This window comes from Lissotriton helveticus, chromosome 3_2, assembly GCF_964261635.1.
Source record: "Lissotriton helveticus chromosome 3_2, aLisHel1.1, whole genome shotgun sequence".
NCBI classification, from domain to species: Eukaryota; Metazoa; Chordata; class Amphibia; order Caudata; family Salamandridae; genus Lissotriton; species Lissotriton helveticus.
This window is the reverse complement of record NC_136062.1, coordinates 142,157,510-142,170,471: the sequence shown is the minus strand read 5'-3', so window position 1 is coordinate 142,170,471 and position 12,962 is coordinate 142,157,510. Positions and strand designations below refer to the sequence as shown.

At 43.9% G+C, this 12,962-nt stretch overlaps 1 protein-coding gene across 1 annotated transcript in view; it reads right to left on the bottom strand.

Moving 5' to 3' along the window:
* Positions 1-12,962, bottom strand: part of THSD4 (thrombospondin type 1 domain containing 4) — a 2,493,250-nt gene that overhangs the window by 308,716 nt on the left and 2,171,572 nt on the right. The gene's annotated exons all lie outside the window — the stretch shown is intronic.

The window sequence follows — 12,962 nt, the reverse complement described above, 5'->3', positions numbered from 1 at the left end:
AGATCTAATAGTCAAATTCATGCCTCACCCAGTCAGTGCCCCGGATGAAAGGGACAACCAGATCGGGACATGCTAGCTACTTCATCTACATAGATCGCCGCTTTTATTAAATCTGACAGATCATCCGCAGCAATGGGTCCAGATAATATCCCGATGAATTCCTTCAATCAAATCCTGAAGATTGGAGCACATTTTTAACCCCTCTTTTCAAAACTGTTTTGATACCGGGAATATACCATAATCCTGGCGAGGGAGCATTGTGGTACTCCTTTTGAAAAAAGGCTCTAGAACGGTTCCAATTAACTACAGAGAAATTACTCTCCTAGATGCCACTGGAAAGATCTTTGCATCATGTGTATTGGACCACCTAAAAGACTGGGCATTCTCCAACAATGTGATTGCTGCAACACAGGTTGGCTTCTGCCCAAATAATTCAGTCATGGCCAATATTTCTATCCTTCAGACTGTCCTCGATAAGTACTTAGTGCTAAAATCACAAATAGTTTTCTGCGCTTTTAATTGATTTTTTAACCGCTTTTGACAGCGTGAATACGGCAATTTAAACTGTTATAACACTTCACTCTGGTAAAGTAAGCAAGGTACTGTAGCCCTATCGGTCCTTAACAGTAATGTGCTAGTAGTGTATATATGGAAAAGTGAGCTACAGGACTCATGGGGGGCACACTCCCGTCAATATAGGACTACTCATTGATAAAGACGAAAACTAATGAATACAAATAATTGAATGAATCTAAACTGCAGAACATTCCATTCCAATATTTTGTTCTCACTGCAGCATTACAGCCAGAAACCCATATTCTGCAAATCAGTTTGCAGAATGAAGTTTAACAAAACCCTAAAAAATAATATTCAACCCGTAATAATAGATCATTTTCCCTCTTAACAGTAAAACACACAAACGAGATTTGTCTCAGTTCATAAATATTTTGCCACATCTGACATGGTGAAGATGAAGTTACAATCAGAATATTGCACTTTGCAAACAATCGGCTTTTTTATTATTACTCTGACTGCCTGGAATAAAGTGTTCAACTGAGTCCTGTCACCAAGGTACTGATTTATATCCCAGACAATTTTATTACAATGCCTGTGTGTGTTAGCTGCATCATACAGCCCTATTGAACATCCACCCTTGTATATTTAATATTAGAAGTGCTCTCAAAATGTTGATTGAGGACACACACATGGTTTGAATTAGAAAGTATTACGCCCCATGTCTTATGTCTTGGAACATAACTGAAAAACTGATGTTCAAGAATTCTTTTGGTCAAATGCCCTACTACACCTATCACGATATTCAATATATTTTTATATTTCTCTTGGAATAGGAAAAGCTTTAGAAGCACTTGACCGTCTTTCAAATACAACTGCACCATGGAAAATATATGAGTCATTTATGTTTGGTCATTAATTGTATTAGACATCCGACCGCAATACAATCTTCTGGCTCAGCACTAAACCATAACATATGCAGCCTGCATCTGGCTCCAGATATTGACTTCTGCGAATAGTGCTGTGACTCCGCGCCAAATGTGATTGACACGTATCTGTGTCTTTTATTTCTAACTGACTTGTGGAAAATACAAAAAGAAATATATATCTGTAAAAGATCTAGCAAAAAAACCGTTTATAACAAGCATGTTGAAGGTTAGAGGGTAATTTACAGTTTTGAAATACAATTCAGCAGTAGCAGTATTGTCCAGCTCAGCTTGACTCGGCTGTCATTAGTGATGCAGACCTGAGACTACACACAGGAGAGCAAAGATTTTGAATCCATCAAATATTGTCCATGATCTACAAGCAAGATCAGAGCTACCCTATGCAGAAGACGGCTTGCTTTCTTTTAGCAACACCAATATCTGCCCCTTGAAGAAACTAAAATCCAGCGTTTCTCTTGTATTGAATAGTAAGGCGGGAAAAGTGTTTCCACCAGCAAGAAAAAAACAAGGATCATAAAAAATTAGCACCAACTCTTTGACTTTCTACCCCCAGTCAAGAGATTCACCACTATGAAACTCGACATCCCCGTGTAGAGGTACCCCTTCCCAAAGGAAAAGTATTTTACGTGTTCCTGACATTAAGACCCTGCAAATCGCGCTGGAAATTAGGGTAATCAATTTGTGCTATCTGCTAAAAGCTGAAGTTAAAAAACTCTCGGCATGTCCCGCATAGAACTAATCGTAACCAATATGTATCTTTCAGCACTAATAATAGTGACGATCCAGTTATCGCAGCGAAAATCAACAAGACTAAACAAAGTTGCATTTTTAGCAAACATTGTTTCCTTAAAAAAAGGTAAAAGTCATGTGTCTTTTTACAGTTTTGCTCGAATTGCACCAAATCATACAATGCGTAGAGTTCCTTGTGTAGTAGTGCTGGGCCTCCCCTTGTAAGCCCACACTGTGTATGGTGGTGGGAACCTATGTGAGGAGCAAAGGCGCATAGAATCTACACGTACATTGTTAGCAAGGACTGGTGTGATGCTGGCTCAGCTGTGAAAGATAAAGAACAGCGCCTCTATTGAGGTGAAGCCATTTCACCATGGCACACACTATAACTACATTAGCAATTGAAGTCAAATATATCTGCCCCGTGCAACAGAGAAATCGATCACTTGGGCCTTGATTACGGTGCTTTAAACATTTGCGACCCGATGCACAGGGTTAGTTGGACACCCAGGATTTTTCCAATGTTGGCATTGTTAGGTGCCCATATTTACTGAGGGGAAAATGCCTTGTAAATACTTAGAAACGTCGATTTTGATGCTATAAGCACCGACATTACTTTATTGGAATTACTCTGTCGGAGGACGGTTTCATGCAGCGGAAACACACGCTGAATACACCCCCTGAGCACGTGTAACAGAGGCCACGCTGAAATAACTCATGTATATTTTTAAAATGGATGTGTGCATAACACCAGAGAAGGAAAACGGCTAGCTTCTGTCGCTTTTTGTGATCCCCGCTTAACGTCTTATTGGCATCATTTGCAAGTGCAGAGGGGCAACAGGATGAAACATTCTCATTGCTGACAGAGTTCACGGATTGTGACTTGGAAGAGCAGTATTTAAAGTCCGTGTCGCGTTCTGCCAGAGTCTATTTTTACTGTGCTTCTGGCAGCCCAAGGGCTCTATGAGACAGACTAATTTTTCTAAAGAACCGTAGATGACGGCTGCATATTTTTAAGACAATTGCCAGTAAGGAAGAAATAATGCCACAGGTCATAACGGGTTCCTAAGCAGTCTATGTGTTTAGCATTACCCAAGTAGTGATTTAAAGTTAATTGTAAGCCTCCACTCATGTCTCAACAAAGCTGATGTGTTTCCATGTATAATGCAGATAGCCTAGTATTCATAACAAACATTGGCAAAGCCAATAGGTCTCGCCTAGGAAAGCTAATCACTTTGGCAATGTTTTGTTGCCACACTGTGCAGCACTGAGGATGCTTTGCTTTGCGACTAAAACTAATTTAAGCATGCCTCATGATGAAGCCAGGGCAAATGCACTTTTTTTTAAGTGCAGTAGCACCGGATGCATCATCGTCTTTTTTTTAAATTCTTTTTAGCAATGCGGCTATACATCATGCCTACAAATTATTGCCAAAGTCTGTAATGCTTATGCAGTTCGGCATTAACAAAAGGCAAGAGCAGGGCCAATAGTTTCACAGGAGAGACCTATTGGCTTTGCCAATGCTTGCTAGGTCTCGACACAACATCCCTGTGCGCTGAGCAAATCAGTTAAGCTCTCCATGCAGGAAAAAAAAAATATGACATTTGGCAAAAAACCCTAATAAATAAAGAAAACAATTGCACCCGTGTCCATGTCTTAGTGAAAATACATTTGGAAGCAGATACTATCTGTGGTTACAATAAAAGCAGATACAATCTGTTGTCACAATAAACATCTATTTCAAAGGAGAAAGGGCTTCTTTCAAGTGTGTGTGGCACAGTAAAAAAGCTACAGATGTCAAGAGGTTTAACAAGGATGACAAGGAGGAAGAAACAATAAAAGTAGTACTCCAATTACAGCGCGATCAGTAAAAGAACAGCAATCAAGCAAAACAATCAGTACTTGGTCCATGCTCCAGCCGATAGCAGAGGAACTGAAACCAGCACAGCTGGCAAATTAGAAGACAGCAAATAAGAGTGACAATGAAGACAATGAATGTTAAGCAATGGGCAGGCTTAAAGCCTATTGTTGTATACAATATCTCCTTCAAGCAAGAGTGCATGCAGCACATGCACTGTTTCAGGCAAGACCTAGAAATGGACATAATTAATATTAAAGACCACTATGGTCAGACATGTACACTAACACCTAAAGTTACCCAAGATGTGTGGGCACCTCTAACTTCAAGTATGTCTTGCTTTGCATTATACGTGTTAACCAAATAGATGGCAAAAGGCAGTGATTTTTCGGATGCTGAAAGCCCTGAGGAATACTGCCAGGCATGGCCTAAGTGTGGAGAGTGATTAGCAATAAAGAACTGTGAAGAAGTATTTAAAGACATAGCATAAGAGCCACTTTTGTTTCCTGACGTGTCTAAATGCCACGGAAGGCAACAGCCTCCAGCAGTGTTATATTACTGACTGGTTAAAACTCTCTTGTAAATGTGTTTACATGATTAATATTTTTGAAACTGTGATAACAGGCTCTCTAATGGTCCATATCTGGCTATGATTTTGTTAGCTGTCTTAAGAAAGGTTTTCCATATAGAATTTTTATTGCATATATTTCTAAGCAAACGTCCCGATGTTTGCTCTTCAACACAGTTGTGAAGGTTCCTGGTTTACCTTTATCTGAAGAAGAAACCTTTACCAATGTTTGGGAGATAATTTACACTGAGCTAAGCTGGAGAATGTGGAGCTTTGGGATTTATGCATAATAGCGTTGCTCATTAGAGCAGTACAAAAACATGGCAAGTATGGAAACTCAGTGGGGAACAGCGTTTACAACGCAACTTTTACCACGCAGTACCTTTACCACGCAACTTTTACAACGCAAGTTGTTACAAAGACTTGCGCTGGGGGGCGCTGTAGGATAGGAAATAGTTTAATTTACTATCCAAAACCTTCCCTACTATCCACGGGGATTGGAGTTGGAATAGTAAATTAAACTATTCACTATCCAGCGCCCCCCAACGCAAGTCGTTGTAACGACTTGCGTTGTAAAACCTGTGTGGTAAAGGCATGCGTTGTAAAAGCATGCGTAGTAAAGACATACATCCAAGCTGAAGAATGTGGAGCTTTGGGATTTATACATAATAGCGTTGCTCATTAGAGTAGTACAAAAACATGGCAAGTATGGAAACTCAGTGTACTAATACATCCATTCCAGAAACATGTGTTGGACTCTACGGCCTCAGGATCGAATTTTGGTGTGTCCACTCTGCCTTTCATCCTTTTGAATCCGTAAAATGAGTACCTTTGCGTTTGATAACTACAAACACCTGTTATTCAGCACTGAGATGCCATAAAAAAAAAAACAGACCTTGGGTAATGCAATCTAGTGCTCATGTAAAACAATCTGATGCCTTTGTGCAAAGTTTGTGCTATATAAAACTGCACAAAAAAAGTGTTACTGTAGTTTTTATTCAGGTCCAGCCAAAGTAGGGTGGTACTCCTGGCAGACTTATATTTTTGTAATGCATGTGGGTGGTGTAAATACACACCGCAGCTCACATTATATATTTAATTTCATCACCAGTGGTACAATTTCTGTTATCTATTATAACTTTGCAGGAAGGTTAAATAGACGTATCGGGTGACACCAATCTAGCCAATTATATTCAAGTGCAAGACCACACATATTGGGACACTAAGTAGCAGGTCTAATACCAGCTAAAATTAGGATCTAGAAAAACACTCAAAGGTAACCCTGAAGAGTAAGCAGATTTCTTTCATAATGCTACTATCACCTTGCTAAATTACAAGTTTTATCTGGTAAGGAATTGCACATGTTTATGTTTAGGGGATTTATATAGCGCATGGCTGCCCAGTGCTGGTGGACAGTTCCAATACTAAAGCTAAGGGGAGATTAATGGTAATGAGTGGAGAGCCAGGTCTTAACCTTCAAGAATCTGCACTGAAGAGGCACAGAGTTCCATAGCTTGGGTGCCAAATGTGTAAAAGATGTTCTGCCGCATCTGCTCTTTTGATTCTGGTTGTTTTTAGTAACCGTTCGGTGCCAGAGCGAAAGCTTCTGTTTGGGACATATATTTCCCACTGATTGAAAGCCAGTGGAAAATGTGACCAGAAAAGGGTCTTGAATTAAAGAAAAAAGAGGAAGGGCTAACATGTTATTCCTCATTCTCTGCCTTAAACTTATAAAATCGATATGGCTTATAAATAGGGTAGTGATACTGAAATGAATTAGGTATTATGATCCATTTCCCTTGGTAACTCTAAATGAGAGCCTTTGTATTCTAACATAACATGTATTTGTAAAGCTAATGTTTACCCCTAGGGGCACGGGGAGATTACGTGATTTGCCCAGAATCACAGGATGTTGTGCTGACTCCAAGACTCAAACCTAGTTCACCAGTTCCAAGGTCTACTGCTCTGGCCATTAGGCCACATTTCCTTCACCTGCATTTGCCATGTAGAAATACCTATTATCATGAATTAATATATCGCCTGGCTTATAAACTCACAATGCATTGTGCCTCATATAAAACAATGTACACTATAATTTAAAATTGATGACCTCAGATCTGATTAAAATATTTATTTTACATCTTTGCATGAACAATGCTAGTCAAATCATTCAAATGTATTTTCTCATTAGCTTTAAAAATCTAATGTAATGGTGAAATCAGATTAGGATAACTTACATTTGAAAGTAACTTAACAAAAAATAACTTTCACTGTCTGAGTGAGAACTCCAGAAGGCAGAAGTCTTGTCAACAATTGGATTAGTCTTCTGCCATCTGAGAGAGGTATCAGACAACTGACAGATCAATGGATAGCCATCACAATTCTTCTTTTAACTTGATAATCCTAATTGTGGTTTACAGTTCCCCTCTCATTTATTCCCAAACCATCAGGAAGGAAAACCAGCTCTGACCCTGACAGAAGAGGGAGAGCTAATTTAGATAGACGTGTGGCTAGGGGCCTGTCTGGAGGCAAGAAGGTGTGGCCTAGCAGTAAGAGATAACCATTTAGGAATCTGGGACCCATGTTCGAATCCTGGCTTTGGCGCTTGACTCTAAATCGTGTGATTTTGGACAAATTACTTTATTTGTCTGTGCCTAAAACAACTAAATGCAATGCATGACTAGTATCGGTGTAATCCCCACTTAATAAACACAATCATTTAGATTGTCTCTTGTTCTTCTTGTAGCATGCACTGCTCTGTTTCTTCCTAGCTAGGTTTGTGCTATAAAAATACTAACACATTAATATAAGAAGGGTTTAGCAATCTCAAAATGTATGGCTCCTGGCAATTTTTACAATAAAACAAAAAGGACGTGCTGCAAAATGTGGTCAGCATAGGGTGGGAAAATAGACAGTATTGGGTGTGGACAGTCTCCAATCACTGACTAGTGAAAAGGATATGTATGCATGTTTGTACCCATATAGTATTTACAAAGACGCCCCTCCTGCGCTGACCGGCAGATATTTAAACCACCGGATGCAAACGCGCAACGTGGGCGCCGATGGCGTGCCGGAGGCGCGCCAGAGGCAAGCCCGTCTGCGCCCGTCCGCGCACTGCAGCGTCCAGCGGCCAGAAACCCTGTTCATGATTAACCCTGGGCGAAGCACTACGCTACGCTCGCGGAGTTTGCGAAGTTTTCTCAACTTCGCACTACGCAAGCTGCACGTAGCACAGTGCGAACATGCGTAGTGCAGCGTAGCGTAGTGCAGCGGTCATTTTTTGCTTGTTCGTGGTCCTGAACGTCATGTTCGCAACCGCAAGCAAGCAAAATGACATCCCGGCGAGATTCTCAACGCGAGGAGGTCAGGTTTCTCATTGTGAGTGATTGCGCATGCTCGCGACCGCTTTCAATGAGAAACTACCTGTTCGCGTTGAGAAAGCTGCCGCTCGAGTAATAATCTACTCAAGCAGCAGAAAACTACAGCTCGCACTGTGCAAGATGCCGTTTTCAATGCTTGCACAGTGCCGGATGCTTGTCCGCACTGTGCAATCATTGAAAACGCATCTTGCACAGTGCGAACATGCTACTACGCAGCTCGCGTAGAGCTACGTGAAGTTCGCGTAGTGCGAAGTGCACTTCGCGTAGCTTCGCGTAGCGCTACTTAGCGAACTACGCCCACCCTTATTCATGATGATGCAGAAACCTGCTTCTCTGCCTCATACTCATACTCTGCTGAGGAGCTGCGCCGGTTTGGAGGTAATTCCCCCACTTGCCCTCCCCTTGACCGATCAGCTAAAGTCCCGTCAAAATGCCCCCACTGTCATCTTGCTCTCAGGAACGAAACTGAGTTTGCAGCACAATCATCTTAATCATATAAGTTTTGTAGCATTAACTGCTGCTCACTGCCAAAAAATAGAGATCACACTTTTGACCTCCTCTCCTCTACCCAGATTGACACCCTGTTTTTAACAGAAACCTGGCTTCATGCCAGTTCCGGACCAGTTGTGGCCAGCGCCCTGCCACCCGGCTGCGTTATTGTTAGACAAGACAGAGACACTGGGAGAGGGCTAGTGATTATTTTTAAGTCCACTTATTCTTGTCATCTGGAAGCTCTCCTCTTCCCTGACTGTGAAGCCGCTCTGTTCAAATTAGCGGTGTCCCCCAAACTGACACTGTCAGGAATGCTGATTTATCGTCCCCCCAACAAACCAACCCAGTGTCTACGAACCTTTGCGGAGCAAGTAGCTTCACTTGCTCTGAAGTCAGCCAATTTTACTATTTTGGGGGATCTGAACCTCCATTTAGAAGACACCCAAAACAGCGTAAGCAATATGTTTCTATCTGACTGCGAAGCCATTAACTTAATACTATGCAACCAAGGCCCAACCCACCAGGCGGGACACTTACTTGATCCCATCATTTCTAACATCTTGTTTGATTGTAGCGTTCCCGCTCTTCCCCTCGACTGGTTTGACCATTTTGGCATTCATTTCAGCCTGGCCGCAGAAAGCTAAGAAAGCGACTTTTTCTGGCGCTATGGGTAATTACAGGGCCTGGACCAAGTTGAACATCCAGGCGTTTAATGCCTCACTATCGGCTAGCCGCCCAGACATGAACCTAACATGTACTTCTCTCAATCGGGAAGTTTCCCACTGGTAGACCTTTAACATTAACCGCCATCTGCCATTATGCTCCAGATGACCTATTACACACCTCCCCCCGGCCCCGTGGTTTACGGACGACCTGAAAAAATTGAGGTCCAAATGCAAACATCAGGAGAGAGCCTGGAGAAAAACATACACTCCAAGCGACAAACTGACATATCGTTCAGTTCTCAGGCAGTACCATCGAGCCTGCAGAAAGGCGAAGGCCCTATATGTTTCGGAGACCATCAATAGTGCCACTAGCCGTCCGAAAGCCCTTTTTCAATGGTGTAGAAGCTAGCTGGTTCAAACACTTCTCCTACCCCACCGGCTTTGGGGGAAACCCAATGCATTGAAATCGCCGACCTTTTCATATCTAAAGTCGACACAATCTATAATTCTCTCTCAACTGCTTCCACCGGGTTATTTCATGACCCTCTCATTTTGGGAACTCATGGTTTTCCATCTTCTACGGCACAGGTTACGGAGTGGCCCCAGTTAGATCAGAGTTCGCTTAGGAACTGTATGGCAAGGATAAATTCAGGTTCTCCCCTGGATCCTATTCCAATCGATATTCTTCAACAGCTATCGCCTGATATACTCCTGGTCATTCAAGAGCTCCTCAACTCCTCATTACGGGAATCCATCGTCCCGGATGAATGGAAAAGAGCTATGGTGGTTCCACTCCTAAAAAAAAACGGCGCAGATCCTAAGACGCTTTCTAACTTCCGCCCCATCTCTCTGCTGCAAATGTTCTGAAAGCTCTTGGAGAGGCATGTTAACACACATCTGACCTCCCACGTGGAGACTACTGGCTTCTTGCATCCATCTCAATCTGGGTTTCGTACCCACTTCTCCATGGAGACCACCCTCTTGGGGGTCACTGAGAGCCTACGCTCTCGCCTCGATCAAGGCGAAACCTCGCGCCGCATTTGTCCTCTTGAACGCTTTGAGGGTGGCTGGGGTGTCCGGTTCTGCGCTGGCCTGGCTGTCCTCTTTCTTGAGCGGACGATCATTTCAGGTAGTTTCTTCTAACTCCTCTTCCTCTGCCCGCTCGTCTGCGCATGGGGTGCCCCAAGGGTCCTCACTGAGCCCTATGCTCTTTAACATCTATGTAAGGCCCCTGGCAACTATCGTGGAAGACGCTGGTCTTTCTCTTTACTCCTACGCAGACGACACTCAAATCATCTTTTCCCTTTCCTCGGCCGAGTCAAGTGCTCCATCTGCTCTCAAACAGGAACTCAGCTGAGTGGCAGAGTGGATGCAGTTGAACCTCCTGAAATTGAATGGCGACAAGACGGAGGTGGTCATTTTGGGCATGCAAAAACATCTCTGGGGCCCTCGACATTGGCCTCCGGAAATGGGCCCGCTACCCATGCCTGTTGCGCAGGTACAAAACCTTGGTTTTGTTCGGGACGACTCGCTTTCTATGTGGCACCAAGTGGTCAGAGTGGCAGCCACCTGTTTTTCCATCTTAGGGTGGCTCCGGAAAATCCTCTGGATGCCCCCGGACTAAACAAAGCGCACTGTGGTCCAGGCCCTGGTCACCTCTCGCCTGGACTATGGCAATGTGCTCTACCTTGGAGCCACCGTGGAAATCCAGAGGAAACTTCAGCTTGTCCAAAATTCAGCTGCACGTCTCCTGTGCAATGTCCCCTAGAGGTCCTCCATCTCCCCCTATTTAAAAGACCTACACTGGCTCCGTATTGAAAGCAGAGTTAAATTTAAGGCCCTCTGCTTCATGTTTAAGATCAAGCAGGGGTCTGCCCCGGCATACCTCCAGTCCCCGGTCCAGCAATACTCTCCACCTCGTCTTCTTAGATCCTCATCTCTAGGGAACTTTTTGATTCCACGTTTTAAATTGGAGAGAATGGGCGGACGCTCCTTTTCCTGTCTGGCTCCTAAGCTATGGAATTCTCTCCCTGTCGCGCTGAAATTCGTACCTTCTTGGATGAAATTTCGAAGAGATCTTAAAACCTGGCTCTTCCCTCAGTGATAATTGTTGGGACTTTAATGCCACCTCTATTGGCGCCGGGAGACCCCATGTGGTTAGCTGAGCACCCTACAAGTTCAATTACAATACAATATGTTATGTTATGTTATGTTATGTTATAATAATTTATTGTGCGCGCAGCTACTCCAGCCAAGGAGCGTCCCGGCGCATAGACAAGGAGAAACATAACACAACAGGAAAAGGTGAGAGAAATGTGGGAACAACTAAAACAAAAAAGTTTTTATTGCTCTCCGGAAGGTCATAAGGTCCTCTAGTAGACGGATTTCAACTGGGAGAGAGTTCCAAGATAGTGCAGCTTTTACTCTGAAGGAACGACCCCCCATACGGCTGAGTCTGAATCTCGGGACTACAGCAAGGGCCTGGCCCTGAGATCGGAGGGTGCGAGTGGGGACATAAAGAGAAAGACAACTGGACAAGATTTCAGGGCCTATACCTCTCAAGATCTTAAAGGTCAAGCAGAGGACCTTAAAGAGAATACGCTTCCTCACTGGAAGCCAGTGTAGGGAGCGAAGGACACTCGCCACCGGGCAAAATCTGGGCAGACCGACAATCGCTCTCGCCGAAGCATTTTGGACCCTTTGCAGGCGAGTTAACTCAGCCTGGTTGGCCCCAACCAAGAGAGAGCTGGCGTAATCCAGGCGAGAGATGATGGTTGCCTGGATCACTAGCTGTCTGGTTGGGGCATCAAAAAATTTTAATACTGGTCTTAGGCCTCTCAACAGACCAAAGCAGCAGGCTGCTGTCTTTTTGGTATGTCCTACAAAGGTAAGGCCCGCATCCAGCCAGACCCCCAGATTTTTCACCTCCGACACTGGGGTCGGAGTAGGTCCCAGCTCAGGAGGCCACCATTGGTCACCCCACAGCTCCCCTTCCGACAATTGTTACCTCCGTTTTAGTGGCATTAAGCTGGAGACAGTTTCCTGTCAACCAGCTAGCCACCTCCTTCAGTCCAGCCTGAAACCTGGGGGCATCTTGTTCCGCGTCCCCGCTGAGCGTAACCGCCAGCAGTGTGTCATCGGCATATGAGACCAAAGTAAGGCCCCACTACAATACAATACAATACAAAGCGTGTACCTAGCCAAAAGGCAGCGGAGCTCTGTACATGGTCAAATGCAACAACAATGTCAATGATTCAGAGGAGAGGAAGATAGGGTTAGGGATGGTTAATGCATTTTGATGTAGTGTTCGTTAAAGAGATGAGTCTTCCAGCCGTGGTCGGTAGTGGGATTACCTGCAGGGTGGTGACGTGGGGGGGGAGGGGCAGGGCGGGGGGTAGTGATGTATGGATTAAGGAGCTTTACAGGTAAGTAAACATATAAATAATTAAAACGAATTTCGTTGCGCGCCCTGCCCCTCCTCTGCCCACGTCACCGCCCTGCAGGTACTCCCACTACCGACCGCGACTGGAGTCTTCTTCTCTTTCCTAAATTGGAAAAGAGTTTGGGCGGCTCTGATGGATTTGAGGATGTTATTCCAGATCATGGGTGTATAGATGAAAAAGGCCTGCTGTTTTTCTTTTGTACACTTCTTAGTCTGCAGTCTGTTAGTGTCCTGGCTGTGGTTGTGGAGAGATCAATCATAGATGGTAAACATGTAATGCAATATAAACAGGGTTGGAGTGGCACTTCGCCACTATCTCCTCTGAGCATTCCAGGACCTGGGCAGACTACTACATATGAACTTTACCT